The sequence below is a fragment of the Gopherus flavomarginatus genome, chromosome 2 (assembly GCF_025201925.1).
Source record: "Gopherus flavomarginatus isolate rGopFla2 chromosome 2, rGopFla2.mat.asm, whole genome shotgun sequence".
Lineage (NCBI taxonomy): Eukaryota > Metazoa > Chordata > Testudines > Testudinidae > Gopherus > Gopherus flavomarginatus.
This window is the reverse complement of record NC_066618.1, coordinates 231726270-231751362: the sequence shown is the minus strand read 5'-3', so window position 1 is coordinate 231751362 and position 25093 is coordinate 231726270. Positions and strand designations below refer to the sequence as shown.

The 25093-nt window shown below is 46.8% G+C and overlaps 1 protein-coding gene across 2 annotated transcripts in view; it reads left to right on the top strand.

Annotated features, from left to right (window-relative positions):
- Nucleotides 1-24090: 24090 nt before the first annotated feature.
- The window catches only part of LOC127044291 (epidermal retinol dehydrogenase 2-like), a 31984-nt gene continuing 30981 nt past the window's right edge, over nt 24091-25093 (top strand). For both annotated transcript variants that reach the window (XM_050938927.1, XM_050938928.1), the window contains exon 1: nt 24091-24298. The gene's annotated coding sequence lies outside the window, so the exon portion shown is untranslated. The remainder of the gene's footprint in view (nt 24299-25093) is intronic.

The following is a 25093-nucleotide window of genomic DNA, read 5'->3' as shown; positions in this document are numbered from 1 at the left end:
AGAATTGGGGGAAATACACTAAAATTATACTTTGTCCCTCTGTTTGCTCACAATCTGCATTAACTTATACTTATTGTACATACATAAGCATTCTGGGCTAGATTCACAAAGGGACTTAGGTGTTGTGATGCTGAGAGGCGCAATGCCTAACTTTTAGATGCCTAGAAAATCATTGATTGACAAAGCCTAAGATCAGTACTCAAGCTTCCTATATAACAAATGGAGGGAGATTGGTGCCTAAGAACAGAACTCACAAAAGCCACCATGCTGAGTGGGGAGCCACCTAGCCTAGCCAACAGGAGATGTTAAGGAGAGGGCTGTGCTATAAGCTCTGCTCCTCTCAGGGAGTTCAGTGCATAAATCCAGGCTGCAGGGAGTCTCCTATCTGTGCTTGGGACTCAGCTGTGAATCCTCTCCTGTAGTTAGGAGCCTACAGTGCTTTTCGTGATGATGGCCACCCTAACTTTTAGCCCAGTGGTTAGGGTGTTCACCCACAGTGTGAAAGATCACCAGTCCAGTTCTCCTCCTCCTCCTCCTCCTGAGGAGACGCGATTTAAACAGAGATCTGCCACCTCTCTGATGAATGCTTTAACCACCGGACTATGGGATATTCTGATGTAGGGAACCTTCAATCTCTCCTGTTGAAGCTGTTCCACGTGGCTAAATAATTAGTCACTGGAGCAGGGGGACCAGACCCTGGGTCTCCTACAACCCACATATGTGTACTAATCACCAAGCTATAGAGTCATTGTTGCTTGCTCTTTGGCCCAGTGACTGTTTATTTATCCACACTGGAACAGTTTCAACGGAAGAGCTTGAGGAAACCTCACCTCACAGTATCCTAATGCCTAGTAACTGGAGCACGCACATGTTCAAATCCCTTCTTGTCAGAAGACCAAGGACTTGAACTAGTGATCTCTCACATCCTGTGTGACTGATCTGACCACTGGGCCAAAGATAAGAAAAGAAGGCCTATTTCTGTTTTGTGTGGAGTTAGGTGGCCTCTGAGCATGCCTGTCAGATCAGGCGCAGCATGTGAGTTAGGTGCAGAAACACCTATTTTCCTCCAGTTTGTGAATTGCACTGGAGCTTAGGTGGGAGACAGGCATCCAGTCACCTGGAGTAAGGCAACAGAGCCCATGCTCAGAGGTGGAAACATAGACACTTAGAAAACTTTTGCTGCAAAACATAGGCACCGAATGAGTTTAGGTGCCCACAGGGTTAGGTGGCAGCTGAACAGGGGTTTCGCGAATACCTGTGGATCAGACTCGCCTCTGGCTGCCTACCTCTGCTGCAGGAAGCTTTGGAGCTGGACAGCAGCCTTGGAGCTTCTTGGAGGTGCAGGGGATTCCCAGAGGTGGGTCTGATCTCCCCTGTGTTGCTGGGAGAGCCCCAGAAGAAGCTCCTACCTGCAACTCCCAGCCATGCTGGGGAGGGACAGGACATCCGTTTCCCCTACACAGACATTTTTGGGCACCTCTCCTGGCTGCAGAAACGTCTGCACTCCCAACTCACTTCCTGCCCCGAGAGATCTGCAGCTGCAGGAAGCGGGGTCGCTGTACTGGGTGCACCCTCTGTCATGGTGCACTCCATATGATGTTATGAAAATATGCTAATGAGTGTGAATATAATGTAACTGGAATATCCTTCATGCAAAGGTGTCTTGTAAGGTAGCTTTACAAAGCTTATAATCTACTGAGTGTCTTCATCCTATTTGTATAAATGTATCATTCTTGTATCTGAAACTAGAAATATGAAATATAACTCCGAGGTCCTATTGTAATTATGCAAAGTGTGGGCCATTAATGGTAGCTTGGAATCTTGATGGCTCCCATTAACCAGAACAATTGGTTTTAAACGTCTCTGTTTATTTGTAAGTCTTCCTGTATACCTGTGTTCTGGTAATTGGGTAATGAAGTCTTACAGTGACATGTGATCATGTCAGCTGAACTGGAATCCATCTTTAACCTAGTGCTTTTCCATTTAGAATGAGCAGTGGGAACCAGAGAGGGACATCCCCTTGTGCAAAAGCTATATAAGGGGGTGGAACAGAACAAAGGGGGCTGCAGTCATGAGAAATCCCCCAGCTACCACTGAGCTGGAAGAAGGACTGTACCAGGGAAAGAATTGGGCCCAAACTAGGAAGGCATCCAGTCTGTGAAAGAAGCTTATTAAAACATCTCTGAGGGTGAGATTTTATCTGTATTCAGTTTTCCTACTTTATTAGGCTTAGACTTGCGTGTTTTATTTTATTTTGTTTGGTAATTTACTTGTTCTGTCTGTTATTACTTGGAACCACTTAAATCCTACTTTTTATATTTAATAAAATCACGTTTTACTTATTAATTAACCCAGAGCAAGCATTCATTCCGGCGGGGGAAGCAGGGGGCAAACAGCTAGGCATATCTCTCTATCAGTGTTTTAGAGGGTGGACAATTTATGAGTTTACCCTGTATAAGCTTTATACAGGGTAAAACGGATTTATTTGAGGGTTGGACTCTATTGGGAGCTGGGTATCTGAGTGCTGGAGATAGAAGCACTTCTCAAGCTGTTTTCAGTTAAGCCTGCAGCTTGTGGGGGACATCGTTCAGACCTAGGTTTGTGTTTGTAGCAGGCTAGTGTGTCTGGTACAACCAGGTGGGGCACTGAAGTCCCAAGCTGTGAGGGAAAACAGGCTCAGAGGTAGTCTAGACACATCAAGTGGCAGTCCCAAAGGGGTTTCTGTGACCCAACCTGTCACACACTCCTTCCAGTTGCAATTATTAGCTTATTTTAATTTAAAAAACAAAAAAGAAAAGTCACGTGAACTTGACAGGATTTATTGTCTGACACCTTACAGCAGCAATAACACGCAGGGCTCAACTCCCTGATCGGTAGATATGGGCATTTGAGACAGTTTTGTAGGGTAGTGATCTTAATTGGTAGCTTCAAACTTGAGCCACTGCCTTAAGTTAACAAAACAAAGTGGGAGAGGAAAAGAATTTCTGGTTTCTAATGTCATCAATTGAAAGTCACCATGGAGCATCCAGCAACGGTGTCTTTCTTCATTCCCTGTCACTGCGCTGAAAACGCCAGTCCACGTTTAGGCACAGCTCTCTCTGCATCCACGGAGTTCATTGGAATTGTCAGACAGCACCGAGCTAGCCTTGCGAGGTAGGGGATTCTGCTTTCCATTGAGTTCCAAAACTGCAACACAAGCAAACTATGAGTTGGGTGGCAGAGGGGACGCAGGCCCTCCCACTTCACTGCATCCTAGCCCAGGGCCCTAGCAGCAGCAGAAGACCCGCTGCTGCTTCAGTGGGGATCCTGGCAGCAACACACTGACATGGGTTCTGGCAGTGTCGCAGCCAGACTAGGGTTGGCTGTCCCTGGGCTACTCCCCCTCTTCAGGTACCTGGGTCAGAGTGGTGTCCTCAGGGTGGTCCAACACCATGGGTTCCTCGGGACTGCTGGCACAGGGCAGGCTCGGCAACTCCTCTGGGTAGCTGGCCTGGGGAAGGCTCGGCAATTTCTCCGGGTAGCTGCCCTGGGGCAGGCCCAGCCAGCCATTGGGTCCACCGCAGGTCGCTGGGGCTTCCCAACTGGGAGGTAGGCCAGAGGCATCTGGTCTCCCCGGCAGCTGCTCTCTCAGTGGGCTCTGGGGTCAGGAGTTTATACTTCCTGTGCCACGCCTGATCATCTCGGGGGCAGGCTCAGAGCTCCCTGGCTCTGCCCACTCTGGTGTCCAGAGGGGCTTGTCTCTCTGTGGGCGGTGGGAACCCACACCACCTCACGACATATTTGTATCGAAGTTTGCAACTAGAGCATTGTTTTAAACATCTTTTTAACGTAGATGACCAGTTTATCAACTTTACCAAACTCACATCTCTGCAGCTCACTGACAAAAGAAATTATATATGCATTACATGTAATATGGACAGCATTTGGCATTACACCTTGGAAAATAGATTTGAAAGATTGTAGTCATGTAAGTTGCATTGTGGCTTATGAAAGCAGATACTTTGTCAAAGTTTGCACCATATTTTGAAATGATTTCAATTATTGCTTGAGAAACTGTAGTATAGTTAGCAACCAAGTAAATGCAATCGGTGAACACTGTTGTTAATTTTCCTTGCCTTGCCTAATCTTCGGCCTTGGCAGAAATAAAATCAAACAGAACATGCGGTACGTAGTTGTCTTGCTCACGTGTGGACCCATCCAAAACAATTGCGAAAGACTCACATGAGTTAATTTGAGACTTCATCTCCTCAAAATGTGTAGCAAAAACCTGTGAAAGGTAGTCCTGTCGTAGCTGGTAAGCAACCGGCATTTTGTACATTCCACTGAATGAACTCATGCAGCTTGGGTGATCAAGTTTTTTCAACAGTATATTAGCACTTGCAAATGCATCCACAAGTTCCATTTTAGCTAAAATACGTGTCTCAGAACTCTCTGTCATCTTCTTAAAAAGAGTTGAAGTTGTTTTTTGTATTTGTAACTTTTTGTTTACCAGCAATGCACTATCCACAGCCCTCTTTCTGCTTCAATGGCTTTCCAAGTCTAAGTGGCGCTGAACTGTTGCCCAATGTGCACGATCCAATGAAACATTTCAGCTTGTACAAAATAGGTTGTCATCATCAGCAAGTAGAATTTAGCTTCCAGATTCTTTCACATGATCCTCTGCACTAATGGTTTCAGAGGTTTTTCATTACTTTGGACACTCATTTTACACTTATAATTTCACTTGTCTTCTGGTAGGCTGTCAACTGAGATCACTACACTGCAAAAGTGCCCCAGTGGTCATATCTACCAATCTGTGAGTTGAGCCATGTGATTCACTGCTGTAAAGTGTCAATCAAAAATTTCTGTCAAGTTCTTCACTTTTCTTTTTATTTTTATTGAAACAAGCTAATAATTGCATCTGGAAGGGGGGGCAGTTCCCTGTAAAATGACCCCTCTCCCTGTGTCTGCAAAGCGATGGGGACAGGAAGAAAGTGGGGGTGGGGGGAGAGTGCAGAGCTATCTGCTGCAGGGAGAGGTACCCAAGAGTGGATATGTAGGATAAGAAGAAGTCCTGTCCCTCCCCAGCCAGCCAGGACTACCAGCTAGGAGCCGCCTGCTGGGGCACCCCCAGCAGTACAGGGGAGATCGGACCCACATCCACCCCTGTAAGCTTCCTGCAGCTGCAGGAAGCTCTGAAGCTGCTGCCCAGCCCCAGAGCTTCCTGAAGCAGGTGAATATACCTGGAGGTGGGTCTGATGCCCCTCCCCCCCGAGAGCATCCAGGCAGGGGACAAGTCCTGTCCCTCCCCAGCTCAGCCAGGACGAACAGCTAGGAGCCCCCAGCTGATGCACTCACAGCAGCATGGGGGAGATTGGATCCATTTCCACAAGCCTCCTCTGGCTGCAGGTACCTCCGTGGTTACCGCCCAGGCCTGGAGCTTATGATTCATAGTCTGACTATCCACCCTATGCAGAATTCTCCCTAGTTGATGGAGCACAATAGTGTGAAAGCAATGGACATGACCTGGCACGAGTTCTGGATTAAGGTGTGTGCATGCATATTTGCCTGGAAAATGCTGAGTAGCTCTCTGCAGAAGTCCAATTGAAGTTCCCAGTCTCTTTCCCTCATCTCCTAGTCATGCCATACTTGTAGTAGTGGGATTTTATGTTTGTATTTTGTATAATTTAAAACAAAAAATAATAGAACAATAATGTAGCATGTATTAAATGTATTGGTGTATAATTTGATCATATCCTGCCAGCCACCCTTTTTGAATAGCAGAAAGTAATGGCCTAATGGACCATTTGGTAAAAATGCATCAGGCCTGGTCCACACTACACAGTTAAATCGATTTAAACAATGTTAAATTGATTTAACTCTGTACCTGTCCACACTACAAGGCACTTTAAATCGATTTTAAGGGCTCTTAAAATCGATTTCTGTACTCCTCCCCAACGAGAGGAGTAACCCTAAAATCGATATTACTATATCGATTTAGGGTTAGTGTGGATGGAAATCGAAGTTATTGGTCTCATTCCTTTAATGTAGCTACCCAGAGTGCACCGCTCCGGAAATCGATGGTAGCCTAGGACCATGGACGCACACTACCGAATTAATGTGCCCTAGTGTGGATGCATAAAATCGATTTTATAATATCGGTTTTATAAAACCGGTTTTAGTAATTTCGATTTTATGCTGTAGTGTAGACGTAGCCACATGTGTCTGGGCTGATTTCAAGGCAGTAACAGACTTTTCAAGGTCACTATTGTGTTGTAGGTTTAGCATTTTAAAATAAGTAAAAGAATGCCGTAATTGTTTTCTTATGCATTGCAATTTGATGTTCCTGTTCAAAATGTTCTGTGTAAATTAATTAAGATCCTGTGTGCTTCTTATAAGCATAACATTTTTGGTGGAGAATTGCGAAAGGGGGAAGACATGCAGTGTGATTGTTGGACATGCTGCTAAATATTGCTAAAAGGTAAACCATACGTATAAAGTGATCGATCATTCAGCTGCGCACACCCCCGGTAGTAGAAGTGCTGGGCAATAGGGGGAGGATTAGAGTCCTCTCTCCGACCCATCTGTCAGGGAAAACTATACAGATAAGATATATACAAATTATCTAGGTATATCACCCCCGGTCATAGAGGTGCTGGGCCATAAGGGAGAGGGTTAGTGTCTTCACTTCTACCCATCTGTAGGGGAAAAATTGCATAGGTGAATATATCCTCGATTGTAGCAGGATCAAGCCCAGAAGGCTTAGCATTTCCCCCTCCTGCTCTGTCAGGCAGAGTTCTTTTTAGTGGATATAGACTCTTGTGTTTTATAAGTCCCAGCACAAGCGTGGGCACAGAAAAGTTATAAAGGTAAAAGAGATTCATAAAGAAATATGGTCAGGCGGTATTTTCTATGTGAGACCCAACTCTGAAGGATATAGGAGTGTGGGCAAATAGTGGTAGCACCTGTGTAGGAAATGTTTAAAAGGAAGCAAGATGATACTTTGTTCAAGAAATTACTCCTTTTAAACAGATCTTGCTCTGTTAAATCAATCTCTGAAGGATATAGGAGTTTGGACAGTGTAGTTTTTTTTTTTTTGTGAGTGATTTCAATGATTTCGTGATTTCACAATTTTGAAAGAAATGTTTAAGGAAAGGGACCAGGAAGGGTGGGGGCTAGTTAAGGAGAGGTCACTGCAGAGCAAAGAATTGCCTTGGTAGAGGCACCCCCACTGGAAAAATTTAATACTGTGGGCCAAGAAAAGCATGTCTGGTTTACTGATGGGAGTGCTATGGTAGTAAAAGAAAAAAGATGTGTAAAATATGCCATCATTAACTTAGAAGAGGAAGTCGTTCAGGGACATTTAGACCATGGATCGACCCAGCATGCCGAGCTCCACGTAATTTACCAGGTTTTAAGACAATATGAAAATTCCTGATGGCCTGTGTATATTTATGCTGACAGTGATTTTTGTGTGAAGGAGATACAGTTTTGAATACATGATTGGTACAGGAATGGGTGGAAAGCAGCAATTGAAAAGAATATTGCATATTCAAAGAAATGAAAATGAATTTACCAGTGAGTAACAAAGAACTCTAAACAGTTAAAGGTGCGATATATAAGGGCACAGAGTAAAGGAATGGGTGTGAAGGTCACCTGAAATAATCAGGTGACACAATAGCCCGACAGCATGACATAGCAATTGTAACCAAAAGTCAGAAAAGGAATGTCTGTGCTGACACATCTAAGGGTATGTCTACACTACGGGATTATTCCAATTTTACAGAAACTGAGTTTTGGAAAGAGATTTTATAAAGCAAGTGCACGTGGCCATACTAAGCACATTAATTTGGTGGTGTGCGTCCATGTACTGAGGCTAGTGTTGACTTCTGGAGCTTTGCACTGTGGGTAGCTATCCCATAGCTATCCCATAGTTCCCACAGTCTCCCCTGCCCATTGGAATTCTGGGTTGAGATCCCAATGCCTAATGGGGCAAAAAACATTGCTGAGGTGGTTCTGGGTACAGCCTCACCTCTCCCTCCGTGAAAGCAACGGCAGACAACCATTTTGTGCCTTTTTTCCTGAGTGAACTGTGCAGATGCCATACCATAGCAAGCAAGGGGCCTGCTCAGCATTCTCATGCAGTTTATGCTGAACCAGGACCTGAAAAACCAGGCGAGGAGGAAGCGGCTACGGCAGCGCGGCGACGAGAGAGATGAGGACATGGACACAGAATTCTCTCAAACCGTGGGCCCCAGCACTTTGGAGATCATGCTAGTAATGAGGCAGGTTCTAGCTGTGGAACACCGATTCTGGGCCCGGGAAACAAGCACAGACTGGTGGGACCGCATAGTGTTGCAGGTGTGGCTGCGAAACTTTTGCATGCGTAAGGGCACTTTCATGGAACTTTGTGACTTGCTTTCCCTTGCCCTGAAGCGCCAGAATACCAAGATGACAGCAGCCCTCGCAGTTCATAAGCGAGTGGCGATAGCCCTCTGGAAGCTTGCAACGCCAGACAGCTACCGGTCAGTCGGGAATCAATTTGGAGTGGGCAAATCTACCGTGGGGGATGTTGTGATGCAAGTAGCCAAAGCAATCACTGAGCTGCTGCTACCAAAGGTAGTGACTCTGGGAAATGTGCAGGTCCTAGTGGATGGCTTTGCTGCAATGGGATTCCCTAACTGTGGTGGGGTGATAGATGGAACCTATATCCCTATCTTGGCACCGGAGCACCAGGGCAGCCAATACATAAACCACAAGGGGTACTTTTCAATGGTGCTGCAAGCACTGACGGATCACAGGGGACGTTTCACCAACATTCACGTGGGATGGCCGGGAAAGGTTCATGACGCTCGCGTCTTCAGGAACACTACTCTGTTTAAACCGCTGCAGCAAGGGATTTACTTCCCAGACCAGAAAATAACAGTTGAGGATGCTGAAATGCCTATAGTTACCTTGGGGACCCAGCCTACCCCTTAATGCCATGGCTCATGAAGCCATACACAGGCAGCCTGGACAGTAGTCAGGAGCTGTTCAACTACAGGCTGAGCAAGTGCAGAATGGTGGTAGAACGTGCATTTGGACGTTTAAAGGGACGCTGGTGCACATTACTGACTCACTCAGACCTCAGCCAAACCAATATACCCATTGTTATTGCTGCTTGCTGTGTGCTCCACAATCTCTGTGAGAGTAACGGGGAGATGTTTATGGCGGGGTGGGAGGCTGAGGCAAATCACCTGACCGCTGGTTAGGCGCAGCCAGACACCACGATGATTAGAAGAACACACCAGGAAGCACTGCGCATCAGAGAAGCTTTGAAAACCAGTTTCATGACTGGACAGGCTACGGTGTGAAAGTTCTGTTTGTTTCTCCTTGATTAAAACCTGCCCCCTTGATTGACTTATTCCCTGTAAGCAACTCACCCTCCCCTTCGATCACAGCTTGCTTTCTAAGGAAATAAAGTCACTATGATTTAAAAATCATGTATTCTTTAATAATTGATTATAAAAAGAGGGAGATCACTGACAAGGTAGCCCGGGTGGGGTCTGGGAGGAGTATAGGAGGGAAGGAAAGGCCATTTCAGAAGTTCAAAATAATGACAGCCTTTTGCTTGGGCTGTCCACTGGGGTGGAGTGGGTGGGTGCACGGAGCCTTCCCACCCACCCCCCGCCCACGTTCTTACATGTCTGGGTGAGGAGGCTATGGAATTTGGGAAGATGGGAGGGCGGTTATACAGGGGCTGCAGCGGCACTCTGTGATCTTGCTGCCGTTCCTGAAGCTCCATTAGATGCCGGAGCATGTCACTTTGATCACGTAGCAGACCAGAGTTGCATCCCACCACCTCTGATCTTCCTGCCGACACCTCTCATCTCGAGTGTCCCTCCTCTCTTCACATTGGTCCCTCCTGTCCTCACATTGGTCCCTCCTGTCCTCACGTTCACGGCATCTTTCCTGTGCGTTGATACCGCGTCCTTCCACTCATTCAGATGAGCTCTTTCATTGCAAAAAAAAAAGGGAGAGAAATATTTTAAAAGATACATTTTACAGAACAATGCTTATACTCTTTCACTGTGAACAACACCATTCACATTACATAGCACATGTGATTTCAGTACAAGGTCACATTTTGTACCTTAATATTGAGTGCCTGTGGCTTTGGTGTTAAAGATCACAGACGCAGGTCCAGGCAACAGAATTCGGCTTGCATGCGGCTATGGTAAGCCATTGTCTTTCGGCTTCTGCAGCCTTCATAAAACCAGTGCCCTCCTTTCCCACATACCAAGCAAAGCTCATTGAGTGCTGCAGCTTTCCTGTTAACATGCAGTAGCAGAAACTAAACTAACCCCCCACCATCCAATTCTCTGGGATGATTGTTTTACCCCTCCCCCCACCACGTGGTTGGTATCAGGGAAGATCCCTGCTAGCCACCCCCCACCGTGTGGCTGGTATCAGGGAAGATCCCTGCTAGCCAAATGCGAAAAAGCCAATAATTCCGCCCCTCCCCCCATCTCGGCTAACTGCAGGGAAGGATTTCTTTTCAGCCACAGGCAAACAGCCCAGTAGTAATGGCCACATCTGTCCCCTTAATTAAATTTCTGTATTTCAACCAGGTTACCATGAACGATATCACTCTCCTGAGGATAACACAGCGAGATAAAAAACGGATGTTGCTTGAATGACAGCAAACACTGGGACCATACGCTGCCAGGCTTTGTCATGCAATGACACCAGATTACTTGCTACTAGCATGGGATGGTCAAGTGTCCTACCATGGAGGACGGAATAAGGCTGCACTGCCCAGAAACCTTCTGGAAAGGCTTTTGGAGTACCTCCAGGAGAGCTTCACGGAGATGTCCCTGGAGGATTTCCACTCCATCCGCAGACACGTTAACAGACTTTTCCAGTAGCTGTACTGGCCACGAATGCATCCCAAGTCCTCAGGGAAAATTAATCATTAAAAAAACCTTGCTTTTAAACCATGTTTTATATTTACAAAGGTACACTCACCAGAGGTCCCTTCCATGGCTTCATGGTCTGGGATAATGGGTTGGGAGGGTACTTCAATCAGGCTGAGAAAAAGATCTTGGCTGTTGGGGAGAATGGAGTGCTGTGTGCTCTCCACAAGCTCGTCATCCTGCTCCTCCTCCTCATCTTCCCCGTCCGCAGAATCCTCAGGCATGGCTGAGATTACTCCCTCCTTGGAATCCATGGTCAGGGGCAGGGTAGTAGTGGCAGCTCCCCCTAGAATTGCGTGCAGCTCAGCATAGAAATGGCAGATCTGCGGCTCTGCCCCAGACCTTCAATTTGCTTCTTTGGTTTTCTGGTAGGCTTGTCTGAGCTCCTTAACTTTCACGTGGCACTGTAGTGAGTCCCTATTGTGGCCTCTCTCCATCATGCCCTTGGAGATTTTTTCAAATGTTTTGGCATTTCATCTTTTGGAACATAGTTCTGCTAGCACGGAATCCTCTCCCCATATAGTGATCAGATCCAGTATCTCCCGTACGGTCCATGCTGGTGCTCTTTTTTGATTCTCGGACTGCATGGTTACCTGTGCTGATGAGCTCTGCATGGTCACCTGTGCTGATCAGCTCTCCATACTGGGCAAACAGGAAATAAAATTCAAAAGTTCACAGGGCTTTTCCTGTCTACCTGATCAGTGCATCCGAGTTCAGATTGCTGTCCAGAGCGGTCACAATGGTGCACTGTGGGATAGCTCCCGGAGGCCAATACCATCGAATTGCAGCCACACTAACCCTAATTCGAAATGGCTATACCGATTTCAGCGCTACTCCCCTCGTCGGGGAGGAGTACAGATATCGATATTAAGATCCCTTTATATCGAAATAAAGGGCTTCGTTGTATGGATGGGTGAAGGGTTAATTTGGTTTAACACTGCTAAATTCGAAATAAACTCATAGTGTAGACCAGGCCTAAGCCAACACATGGCACTACAAATCACCCTAAGCGAGTTCCAGAAAAAATAAAAAGACAAGAGTTACTTAATGTAGCCCATCAGTTTACGAATGAAGGAGTGGAAGGGACTTATAAGAATGTATTTAGTGTTTAGACTCTATGAAATGTTTGTAAGTTTTTGCATGTATTAATCTCACTTGTAATGTCTATATTACACAGAAGATAAAACACATTTGTTTTATAATTGTAAAAATGCCTTCTCACAATTGTAGACTCAGATGGGAAGAGTGGTTCCTCTCCCCCATCAAGAAGACTATCAAGACTTAATGGGCCATTTGGGACAAAAAGCTTTATTGGTAACTTCTTCATGGGTGGATGGGGCAAAGTGCAGGAGCCCTCATCCCATCAGTTTGAACTCAGGGGGAGGTCATATAAAGATGCTCACAAGAAGAAATGGTTCTCTCTTTGCTATTTGAATTCTCACAGTGACAGAGACACTAAACCAAAGCAGAGATCTCTAAGGTCAACCTGGGTCTGCCCTGAAAGATATTTTGAATTGACAGATTAGGACATCTTCATCATCGTTAGGAATCATAGATGGTAACTCATTTGTGTGTATATGTTTGCTTGCTTTAACCAGTAAATAACTTATTTCTTTTCCCTAGTTAATAATCTTTATATAGTTTATTACAGGATTGGCTACAGGTGTTTTCTTTGGTGTAAGATCAAGGGTAACAATTCATCTGGGGTAAGTGACTGATCTCTTGGACTGGAAGCAACCTGAACATTTTATGATTTTTTTTTCATGTAAGTGACCATTTATCACTAAGTCCAGCTTGCCTGTGTGGTAAGATAGAATGGAGATCCTAAGCGGACTGTCTGTGACTCCATGGTAAAACTGTTATAGTGATCCAGGAGTTCACATTTATTACAGAGTTAGTGAACACTAATACCATCAGTTTGAGGTGTCTGCCCTGTTTATGACAGTCTGCTGTGGGATAGGCACTCTTGGCTGTGAGCCACTCCAGACAGTGACAACCATCCTCTTCTCCTTCTCTTTTTGTTTCTCTGGTAAGGCCTTGTGATCCTCAAGCAGCTTTAATTCCTTCACATCCATTTCATAGTCAGTCAAACAGTTGGAAAAGTCCTTGTGCATATCCTGCAGTAAGTCCTCTCCTGCATCCCTTCCCCCGAGAGCAGATTGATCCATCTGTTCATTGTCAGGGGTCTAAATCCTACTGCCTACAGCCACTGCAAATGCTTGGTGGCCTAGTATGCTAGCAAGGTTGCCACCTGAAGTGGCGCACCACATCAAAGGTGCAGCCACATGAGGTGAGTCACCATGAGGAGATAAACCTCACTGAAAAGGGAGTGGAAGCAGAAACATCTGTTGCTGCAACCTGTGAAGAGGAGCCAGAAGGGAGCAGAAGCAGAGGCAACAGCTAATTAAAAAAAAACAGAAAAAACATGCACATAAAGTAGTAGAAATTGGGTAACAATAAAAAGGGATTTATTTTCTTTATGGTTGAAGCCATACTGTGTATTACAGGCTGCTCTGGTAGGGAAAGATGAGAGGGGGATTGGAGATCTTCACAGAGGTCTGAGTTCATTATTTCATAGTTGTATTCTTGTATTATTGTTTCTCTTAGGGGGGATGACAGCAAGATGTGTGAGGACAAGGAGCCAGACTGTTGGTGTTGACTTCAGCACTCTTGTGGTAATGCTCAGAGCAGTGTTCAACTGCATGTCTACATGTGTGATATGAACTCTGTCTGCGCATATGCCCAATCCTCTGCCCCATATGCTCTGTCCTAGTCTTCTTGGCAGCAGCTTCATCAGATGTTGGAAGTATGTGAGGATACAATCCAGAACCACTCCCATATATTTCAGGAAATCCACATGCCTGAGTTTGGCATTGCAGATGGTGACATTCGGGTGCTTCTTTGCACGTTTGTTGCTCAGGTGGAACGCAGAGACAGCTGTTTGAGGGTTTGGGCAGAATCACTACAACCAGTAATGGTGCCATGATGGATCCTTGTGGGAGCCTGCTGTCCATTAGAAGAGATCTGCTGGTCTGTTCCATTAGCTGTACACAAAACCCATCTTTGCAGTTGGTGAGCATGATTGTCAGTAGGTGCAGTGTTGGTCTGCAATGCGCTATTTTCAATCTTCAGTGTACGACTTCAGTGCAATTACCTAATTGCAGATGTTGTAAGGTCTGAGACCTTTTTCTGCAGCCACATTAGGACAGCAGAAACCATAAGCCAAAAAGCAGATTGTCACATCATCACATTCTATCTAAATTACGTTAAAACAATGAAATATCAGGCTGTTAAGAAGGCGCTCCTGTACTAATAGTTTACCTACCACCACCAAATAACCTACCACCACCAGATAAAGAAACAGATCTTAAGACATTTAAAGAAAATTTTGTTTGATAGCATTCTGTCCAGCAAGGAATCACTTATCAACAGTTGTAGTTGTGAAATCTCTACCTGTGTATTGTTTTGCCTTTACGGTCCCTACTTATCTATTGTCTATCTGTATGATTTCTGTATGGTTCTTTGAATGTTTCTGTCTGTTGCATATCTAATTTTGCAAGATTTAAGTCAGATTTAAGGTGGGTACGATTGGGTAAAGGATTGCTTTGCAATATGTTAGGTTTGCTCAAAGAATTATTTTGTAATATTTTAGTAAAATGATTGGTTAAGGTATAGGTAAGCAGGACTCAAGTTTCACTATCTAAACTGAGGTTCAAGAAGGAGACCAGCTGGGAAGGAAGGAAGGAAAGAAATAAGAAGGAGAAGGAAAAGAAGAACTCCTTACCTCCAAGACACAGCTCAAGATCAGAGCTACAAGAATCCTAGGCATGACCGTGACATGCAGCAACCAGAACCCAAACAAGACTGTGACTTTGCCTGGCAAACAGGGAAAGTCCACCTGAATGATCAGGATTGGTGAGCATAGCATTGTATGTTTAACGTGTGTATTCTAATTGGTGATTGTTAATAAATGGAGGTTAAGGATATTACTATGTATGACTCTTTCACTGGTAAAAGGTCCTGCAAATCCTCAGAAGGTTATGCCCTGAGTCCTAGGAATTGGGTATGGGTAGGTGCCTAAATTAACTGGATTACACCTTGAGCCCTAGGAACTGTGTAAAAGTGAGTGCCCTATAGTGTGCGGGTAACAGTGTTTCTTCCCAATCAATTGTTCTCCATGTCCACTGGAGTTAGACAGGAAGTACTTGGCTTAATCTGCAACAAGGGAGATTTAGGTTCAATATGAGGAAAAACTTTCTAACTATAAGGGTAATTAAGCCCTGGAATAGGCTTCCAAGGGAAGTTGTGGTATACCCATAATTGGAGGTTTCCAAGAACAGGTTAGATGAAAACCTACCAGGGATGGTCTAAGTTTACTTGGTCCTGCCTCAGAGCAGGGGCCTGGACATGATGACTTCTCAAAGTCCCTTCCAGACCTACCTGTCTATGATTCTATGAAACCCAGATTGATCTTTAGGGATGTAGTCCTCAAAGATGGGTGTAAGTTTCTGGAGTAGCATCCTTTCCATGCATAGTAATTACATCAACCAATAGTTTTTTGGATAGTCAATTCCTTACCTTGGTTTCAGGATGGTGGCAACCTTTGCCAATTGCCATATCTTGGGCATTTGGCCAAAGGCATCAGATTGGCAAAGAAATGTGTCAGCTAATCATGACCAAGCTGACCTTGTAGGAGCAGAATTAATGTATGATTTGATTTCATCCTGCCAGACACCCTTTTTGATCCAAACTCTGGACTGGTAAGTATAAACATCGACTGGTGGGACTGTGTGCATGGAGTGTGCATGTGACTGAAAAGCATATGCTAACTGCTGTACTCTCAATAAATGCAGAGTGTTGCCTTCCCCCCTATAAAAGATCTCATGTGCTTTGTTTAAGCATAACAATCTAGGTTTTTCAGAAATTCTGGAAAGATGCCAGCTGGGCCTGCAGCTTTGCTTAATTTGGTAAGTGTTATGGCCTTGTTCACTTCTTCTCTAGTGAATGGCTTTGATAGATTTGATGTTGCTGGGCAGACGGAGAGGGATTGATAAAGCTTTTCCTTCACTTTCCTTTTCTGATGACAATCTGTCTGAGCCTTGGAATTCAGGAGCATTTGGATGAACATAAGAACAGCCTTACTACGTCAGACCAAAGGTCCATCTAATCCAGTATCCTATCTTTCGATATTGGCCAATGTCAGGTGCCCCAGCGGGAACGAACAGAACAGATAAGCATCAAGAGATCCATGCCCTGTCACCCATTCCAAGACTCTGGAAAACTGTCCCTGCCCATCCTGACTAATAGCCATTGATGGACCTATCCTCCATGAACTTATCTAGTTCTTTTTTTAACCCTGTCATAGTCTTGGCCTTCACAACATCCCCTGGCCAGGAGTTCCAAGATTGGCTGTGTGTTGTGATGGTGATAGCATTAGCTGTAACATGGGGCACTCTGCTTTGGGGAGGGTGAGCAGCACCTACTTCCAAGATTGTGAAGAAGCCTTCAGGTTTTCCTGCTTCAATGGGAGAAGTCTAGGCTCTACATCTATCTGTTTGTGACAGAGTGCTAGGTATGAAAGCCTGAGTCAGCACTCTGTTCACAGCAGCTCCAATCTGCATTGCCTGATTGGAGCTGACTAAGCAGAGCTGTGCCTAATTTGTGGGTGGGAAAGGGCAGAAAGGATAATTAAGCCACTAGCCAGAGCCCACAAATAGGCACAGAAAGGAAGTGAAAAGAGGGCAAAGCAGACAGTGAGAGGGGGAGAAAGATTGCTCTCCCTCTGCCTCTAAAGGCACTAGGTATGCTGTGAAGGTGGTGGGTCTTGATTATAAATAAACTGCACATTGTGTTGAAGCAGCACAAAGGTCTCTGCATGGTTTGTAGACTGAGACAGAAGCAGGACCAAGAAGGCCCTGTCACACCATTACTCTTGTCTAATGGAGGTCAGTAATTCCAGAAAAGCAGTTGCAGTAACAGGGTTGTCCTGAATGCATTTAGGAGTGCCCCTCTGTCTGCCAACCAGCAGGGAGTATAGGTATTCCTGTAGCTGCAGGAGATGTTCTTTTTCACTGCCACATTAAGGAGGCTGGTGAACCTGTCATAGCTGGTTATGTTGGCAGGTATTTGATGAAACACTTTTTCCTATGTGTGATGGGTTGGATCACAGAACCCCCCTTGGGGCTGTCAACTGATGTGCTAAGACTACTTCTGCCCCTGCTTTCCCTGCCAGCTTGGGACTCCAGAACCCTGCCTGTTGTGCCAGACATGCTTGCCAGCCACAAACACAGACCCAGGTCTGAACCACGTTCCACAAACTGCAAGCTTAACTGAAAGCAGCTTAAGAAGTGTTCCTGTCTCTAACACTCAGATGCCCGGTCCCAATGGGGTCCAAACCCAAAATAAATCCATTTTACCCTGTATAAAGCTCATGCAGGGTAAACTCATAAATTGTTTGCCCTCTATAACACTAATAGAGATATGCACAGCTGTTTTCCCTCCCCTCCCCCCGGGTATTAATACATTCTCTGGGTTAAGTAAGAAGTAAAAAGTGATTTTATTAAATACAAAAAGTAGGATTTAAGTGGCTCCAAATAGTAACAGACAGAACAAAGTGAATTATCAAGCAAAATAAAATAAAACACACAAGTCTATGCCTAATACAGTAAGAAAACTGAATACAGATAAAACCTCACCCTCAGAGGTGTTCCAGTAAGCTTCCTTTTATAGGCTAGTCTCCTTCTAGTCTGGGTCCAGCAATCACTCACACTCCCTGTGGCTACTGTCCTTTGTTCCAGTTTCTTTCAGGTATCCTTTCGGGTGGAGAAGCTATCTCCTGAGCCAGCTGAAGATAAAATGGAGGGGTCTCCCAGGGGGTTAAATAGACTTTCTCTTGTGGGTGGACACCGCTCTCTCTCTCTCTGTGTAGAATCCAGCTACAAAATGGATTTTTGGAGTCACTTGGGCAAGCACATGTCCATGCATGACTGAGTTCCTTACCAGCCAAGCCACATTCCTGGAAAAAGCTCAGATATGGATTGGCATCTCCAAGTTTATTGTAGGCTTAAGGGTTTCTTGATTGGGCACTTACTGAGAGTATCAGAGAGGTAGCCGTGTTAGTCTGGATCTGTAAAAGCAGCAAAGAATCCTGTGGCACCTTATAGACTAACAGACGTTTTGGAGCATGAGCTTTCGTGGGTGAATACCCACTTCCTCAGATGCATGTAGTGGAAATTTCCAGGGGCAGGTATATATATGCTAGCAAGCAAGCTAGAGATAACGAGGTCAGTTCAATCAGGGAGGATGAGGCCCTGTTCTAGCAGTTGAGGTGTGAAAACCAAGAGAGGAGAAACTGGTTCTGTAGTTAGCAAGCCATTCACAGTCTTTGTTCAATCCTGAGCTGATGGTGTCAAATTTGCAGATGAACGGAAGCTCAGCAGTTTCTCTTTGAAGTCTGGTCCTGAAGTTTTTGTGCTGCAGGATGGCCACCTTAAGGTCTGCTATAGTGTGGCCAGGGAGGTTGAAGTGCTCTCCTACAGGTTTTTGTATATTGCCATTCCTAATGTCTGATTTGTGTCCATTTATCCTTTTCCGTAGAGACTGTCCAGTTTGGCCGATATACATAGCAGAGGGGCATTGCTGGCATATGATGGCGTATATTACATTGGTGGATGTGCAGGTGAATGAACTGGTGATGGTGTGGCTGATCTGGTTAGGTCCTGTGATGGTGTCGCTGGTGTAGATATATGGGCAGAGTTGGCATTGAGGTTTGTTGCATGGATTGGTTCCTGAGCTAGAGTTATTATGGTGCGGTGTGCAGTTACTGGTGAGAATATGTTTCAGGTTGGCAGGTTGTCTGTGGGCAAGGACTGGCCTGCCACCCAAGGCCTGTGAAAGTGTGGGATCATTGTCCAGGATGGGTTGTAGATCCTTGATGATGCGTTGGAGGGGTTTTAGCTGGGGGCTGTATGTTGCTCTCTGTCTGAGGAGTTAGAGCAGATGCGGTTGTACCTCAGTGCTTGGCTGTAGACAATGGATCGTGTGATGTGTCCGGGATGGAAGCTGGAGGCATGAAGGTAGGCATAGTGATCGGTAGGCTCATGCCTCCAGCTTCCATCCCGGACACATCACACGATCCATTGTCTACAGCCAAGCACTGAGGTAGAACCGCATCTGCTCTAACCTCTCAGACAGAAACCAACATACAGCCCCCAGCTAAAACCCCTCCAACGCATCATCAGTCCTTGCCCACAGACAACCTGCCAACCTGCTCTAACCCCTCAGACAGAGACCAACACCTACAAAATCTCCACCAAACATTCTCAAAACTACAATACCCGCACGAGGAAATAAGGAAACGGATCAACAGAGCCAGACGTGTACCCAGAAGCCTCCTACTGCAAGACAAACCCAAGAAAGAAACCAACAGGACTCCACTGGCCATCACATACAGTCCCCAGCTAAAACCCCTCCAATGCATCATCAAGGATCTACAACCCATCCTGGACAATTATCCCACACTTTCACAGGCCTTGGGTGGCAGGCCAGTCCTTGCCCACAGACAACCTGCCAACCTGAAACATATTCTCACCAGTAACTGCACACCGCACCATAATAACTCTAGCTCAGGAACCAATCCATGCAACAAACCTCAATGCCAACTCTGCCCACATATCTTCACCAGCGACACCATCACAGGACCTAACCAGATCAGCCACACCATCACCGGTTCATTCACCTGCACATCCACCAATGTAATATACGCCATCATATGCCAGCAATGCCCCTCTGCTATGTACATCGGCCAAACTGGACAGTCTCTACGGAAAAGGATAAATGGACACAAATCAGATATTAGGAATGGCAATATACAAAAACCTGTAGGAGAGCACTTCAACCTCCCTGGCCACACTATAGCAGACCTTAAGGTGGCCATCCTGCAGCACAAAAACTTCAGGACCAGACTTCAAAGAGAAACTGCTGAGCTTCAGTTCATCTGCAAATTTGACACCATCAGCTCAGGATTGAACAAAGACTGTGAATAGCTTGCCAACTACAGAACCAGTTTCTCCTCTCTTGGTTTTCACACCTCAACTGCTAGAACAGGGCCTCATCCTCCCTGATTGAACTGACCTCATTATCTCTAGCTTGCTTGCTAGCATATATATACCTGCCCCTGGAAATTTCCACTACATGCATCTGAGGAAGTGGGTATTCACCCACGAAAGCTCATGCTCCAAAACGTCTGTTAGTCTATAAGGTGCCACAGGATTCTTTGCTGCTTTTACTGAGAGTAGTCTTTTCTTAGGAAGCTGACCAACTGCTTCACTGAGGCTATTTAAAATTGAACAAGTACATAGCCAATATTCATAACTTCGAATACAAAAATGATACATGCATACAAATAGAAGGAATGTATTCAGTAGATCATAACCTTTACAGAGATACATTACATGGCATGCGGAGCAGAAAGCATATTCCAGTTATATCATAGATACATTCATAACCATATTTCCATAAAGCTTTATGGGGTGCAACGCTATGATTTCCATATAATCGTTCCAGTCAGTCTTCCTATAGTTCCACTGCAGCTTTCGTAGTGATGTAATTAGGGAGACTTGCAGACTAACATGTATGATGATAGGACAGTGTTGGCTATGCAGAAAATTGTTGAGGGCAGTTAGAATTGCCATTGGGGCCATGCACTCTGGTCACAGAACATAAAGCATTAGTCTGGCATATAGTCTTTTCTCGATCATGCAGAATGGAAAGTTCCTGGCTGCTTATAATCAAACCGTAGATGCTTGTGTTGATTCGAGGCCCATTCAAGAAGTTGTTTACCTGCACTATTGTTGTCGTCATATCCCCAGGACATATGATGGCTACTGAAGTCTCTGACCAATACCGAAGAGTGGTTGTGATGTGGAAGACAGCGGAGGAAGTTTAAACAGCCCTTTACTCTATATCTGCAAGCAGTGGGTGCCAATAAAAAGGAAGAAATTCAGAATGTAGCCTTATTTTTGACAGTGTCTGGTTTTGAATCACTGGAAGTGTTTAATAGTTTTTATTTAACTCAGGCAGAGGAGGCTAACTATGAAATTGCAGTACAGAAATTTAAGACACATAAAGGGAGGTGAAATGTCTCAGTTTGGGGCAACTCTACCTGTATTCCCCATGTATGGTCCAGCAAGTGTCAGAAGCCCAGGTGATGGCAGTACATCTTAGTGGCTAGAAACAGAATGGGAAAGGGCCAGAAGCAGGAGTTAGGAACCAGAACCAAAGGTCAGAGCTGGAGTCAGGAACCAGAGCCTGGAGTCAGAGCCAGAGTTGGGAGCTTGCTAGCATAGGTTCTTATATTTTTATTATGTTTTCTCTGTAATGATTTCTACCTTAAGAATAAAGTAGGCTTGCTTAGAAAGAACCATGTGGTACCTTATACCTGTAGGACTGTTATCAGACTGAAGAGACAGCAAGCACATCTGTTTAGGAAGACTGTTTTTGCTGTGATGAAGGCAGCGAACTCTTCAATCTGGGACATACCCTGATCAGGAGAGAGTGAGACACAGGTCTCCCTCCCAAGAGAGGCAACAGTGGGGGAACTGGAAGCCTAAGATTGGGTGTCCTTGCTGGACCACTGAGGGGAAATACAGGTAAAGTTGCCCTGAACTGTGATCTATCTGGAGCTCTAAATTTGGCTGGTTAGTGAGAAGAAAGGCCACTGCTCAGCTAGTTCATCCTGGTGGTGCCCACCTACTACTACTTCTAATTCATCCTGAGGACCTTTTATGAACGCCTCACAGTCCCTTTAGCAGTGCTTCTTAGCTTAATTTCCAATTGGCACTCCCCTCTCTCAGCATATTGGAACTCCAATCACTTACATCTGTCCCTGTAATGAGTCCCTAATCACACTCTGAAAATGATGCTGTTCAGTGTTACCAACATTCTTTGATATTTGGCGCGTGAAGCCCCCCAGCCCCTCCAGACAATGGATTAGATGAGAGCTGCAGCATTTATTTTGTCAAGCCTCTTCCCCTCCCTTTCTCCTCTTCCCCTCACCCTTACTTTGGGGGAAAACATGGAGAATGGAATGGGAAGATGGGAGAGTCTCTACCGACTCCTACACATGATTTTTAAATGTGTGGGGTTCACTGTATTGCTAATACCTAGAAGCCCCCACCCAACACTGTAGTCTGGAAGCATCTGTCATTCTGTGGGCAAGTTAATGACAGAAAGGTAAGGAAGGCGTTATTTGATTTGTAAAAATGCATGGAATCATAATTTCAATGGTGTCTCTCTTTGCAGCATGGCGGGAAGGGCTCACTGCCCCCTGCTACAGGTCCTGTGGTTGGTGGAAATTTCCTCCTCTAACCACAATGGTCCAAACAAGACGAACCTAGAGCAATGATGTAACTATAGACTCAAGAAAATGCCTACAACTCAACTTTTTAAATTATACACGTTACTTGTAACAAAAAGAGGCTGATCTTTGGTAATCCTAGGGAAGTCAGCGCGGACATTAGGGCTGAAAACATTCATCCATTAAACTCATCATCAGTGTCGTCTCGCTGTCACCTGGGGCAACAGCCTGCCTCACGCGGAAATGTGCAAGTGTCCCAGAGCAGCCTGCCTGCACCCCAAACTCATCCCCAGTCCTGCCCCATCCCAGAGCCCACACCCCCAGCCAGAACTTTCCACACACATACCCACACGCTAACCCTCTGCCCGAGCCCTGAGCCCCTCCAGCACCCTCAACACCTTATCCCCAGTCCCAGCCAGAGCCCTCATCCCCCTGCACGCCAACCCTCTGCCCCAGCTCTGAGCCTAACACCCCAACCCCCCCAGCCCAAGCCCTCACCCCTCACACTCCTACTCGCCCTGAGCCCCTCCCACATCCCATACCCCTCATCTGCAGCCACACCCCATGGCACACACATCAGCACTCACTCCTGCACACTCTCCCTCTGCACCCCCTCCCATCCCCAAACTCCTTCCTGGAGCCTGCACCCCAATCCCCTGCCCCAGCCTAGGGCCTGCACCCCAGACCTCCTTCCCCACACAAACTCCCTCCCAGAGCTTTGGGCAGGTGGTGGGTGGAGTTTGGGGGGGTGGAGTTTGGGTGGGAGTGGGTGCTGGGCACCACCAAAATTACTAGAAACTGCCACCCCTGGCTGGGGGTGTCTTTCTGCACTGGGCCTTTTGCCCAGGGTCCTCCCTTGGCTGGCCTCAGTTGCTCACCACACCTGGCTCCAACTCCAGCCCCAGCCCCACTCTGCCTCAGCACTGATGCTGCTTCTCTGCCTCCAGACCCTGGGGCTGTTTCTCTGACCCTGTGGCTGCAGCTTTGCTCCCAGCGCAGGATCTGCTCTCCCTGGGCTGTGTCTCTGGCTCTGTGGCTGCAGCTCTGCTCCCAGAACAGGATCTGCTTTCCCTGGGCTGCGTCTCTGGCTCTGTGACTGCAGCTCTGCTCTCAGAACAGGATCTGCTCTCCCTGGGTTGTGTCTCTGGCTCTGTGGCTGCAGCTCTGCTCCCAGAACAGGATCTGCTCTCCCTGGGCTATGTCTCTGGCTCTGTGGCTGCAGCTCTGCTCCCAGAACAGGATCTGCTTCCCCGGCTCTGTGGCTGCAGCTCTGCTCTCAGAACAGGATCTGCTTTCCCTGGGCTGCGTCTCTGGCTCTGTGGCTGCAGCTCTGCTCCCAGAACAGGATCTGCTTCCCCCGGGCTGCGTCTCTGGCTCTGTGACTGCAGCTCTGCTCCCCAGCTTAGCTTGGGCCCCTGCTTTCTCCTTAGCTCCAGCTCCACTCTGTCTGACAGGGTAATTCCAGCCCACACAGAGCACAGGACTTGTCCTGGCCTCCAGACTCTCTGATTAGCCTGCCCACCTTGTCAATCACGCTGACCTGGAACATTGCCCTCTCCCCATTGTTCCTGTGAACTGTCAGTCTCAGGCTCCTGATTGCCCATCTACGCCCCCTTTCTTTTGGTTCTGGGAGCTGGCCAACCAACCACCCCCCCCCCCCCGAATGTTAGTAAGGGGGCAACATCCCCTTACATATAGACTCCTATCCCCCCCCCCCCCATTTTGTCACAGTTGCTTTCTGGTCACCCTTTGGAACCGCCCCATTTCCAGCTTCACAATCCTCCCCTCCCCACCCAGTTCCTCTGTGACCGCCAGCCCGCCTCCCCCTCTCCTTCAGCGCGGAAGAGCGAAGGGCTCAGAGCTCTACGCTCCGACACGTTGCCGCGCCCTGGTGCCTGCTCCAGGGGAACGCTGGGTGGCCAGACGGGCGTAAGCGCCGCTGGAAAGGCGGGGAAGAGACTTCAGCCGGAGGGCTGCCTGAGGCACGTGCCGGGGAGCAGCCATCGCGGTGAGTGGGGCCGCGGCTCTGGCCGTCCTGCGGGCGCTGCTGGGGGAGCGAGGCGCGTGGGTGTCCCGGGGCCCGCGCCGCTTGGCCTCTAGCGCTGGCTGGCTCTCCCCTGGGCTGCTGTGCTGTGCTGGCGGGAGAAGAGGCTGCGGCCGCAGAAAGGAAACCGGCCCAACGCTGCTCGCAGCGCCGGACACCCGCCGGGGAGTGAGCTTGGCGCCTTTTAACGCAGATGAGTGGCTGAGAATTTGCTCACCCCCACCCTGGTGTTTGGGGGGGAGGGGGAGAGTGGAAGGACCCCAATCTCGAGTTCGGACTGTGGGCTCTTTGTTGAGGCGTTATCCGAGGTTTCTTGCATTACAGAGCTGGAGGTGTTGGTCTGGCAGAAGAAGCCTTGAGGTTGGCAGCTTGGTTGTGTTTTTGAAAGGGAGGGGCAAGATGGGGGATGAGAAGCTGGTAAGGGCTCAGTGGAAGAGGATTCTGGTGGCTACATTCTAACTGCTTGATACCAGTAAAGATAGGAGATGCTCGTCTCTACAGTCTTATCACCCCGGGAGAAATTCCCAGTTCTCTGTACCTGTATAACCCCTGCAGTGCTTGGACAGTGCCTCACAGCTGGGTAGAAAATCTCCCAGCAATTGCATGTATGCAATGTCAGAATTGCATTTTGCTGGTCTAAAGACCTATTGCATCTGAACCATTTGTTAGGCCTTGGCTACACTGGCGCTTTACAGCGCTGCAACTTTCTCGCTCAGCGGTGTGAAAAAAACACCTCCCTGAGCGCTGCAAGATACAGCG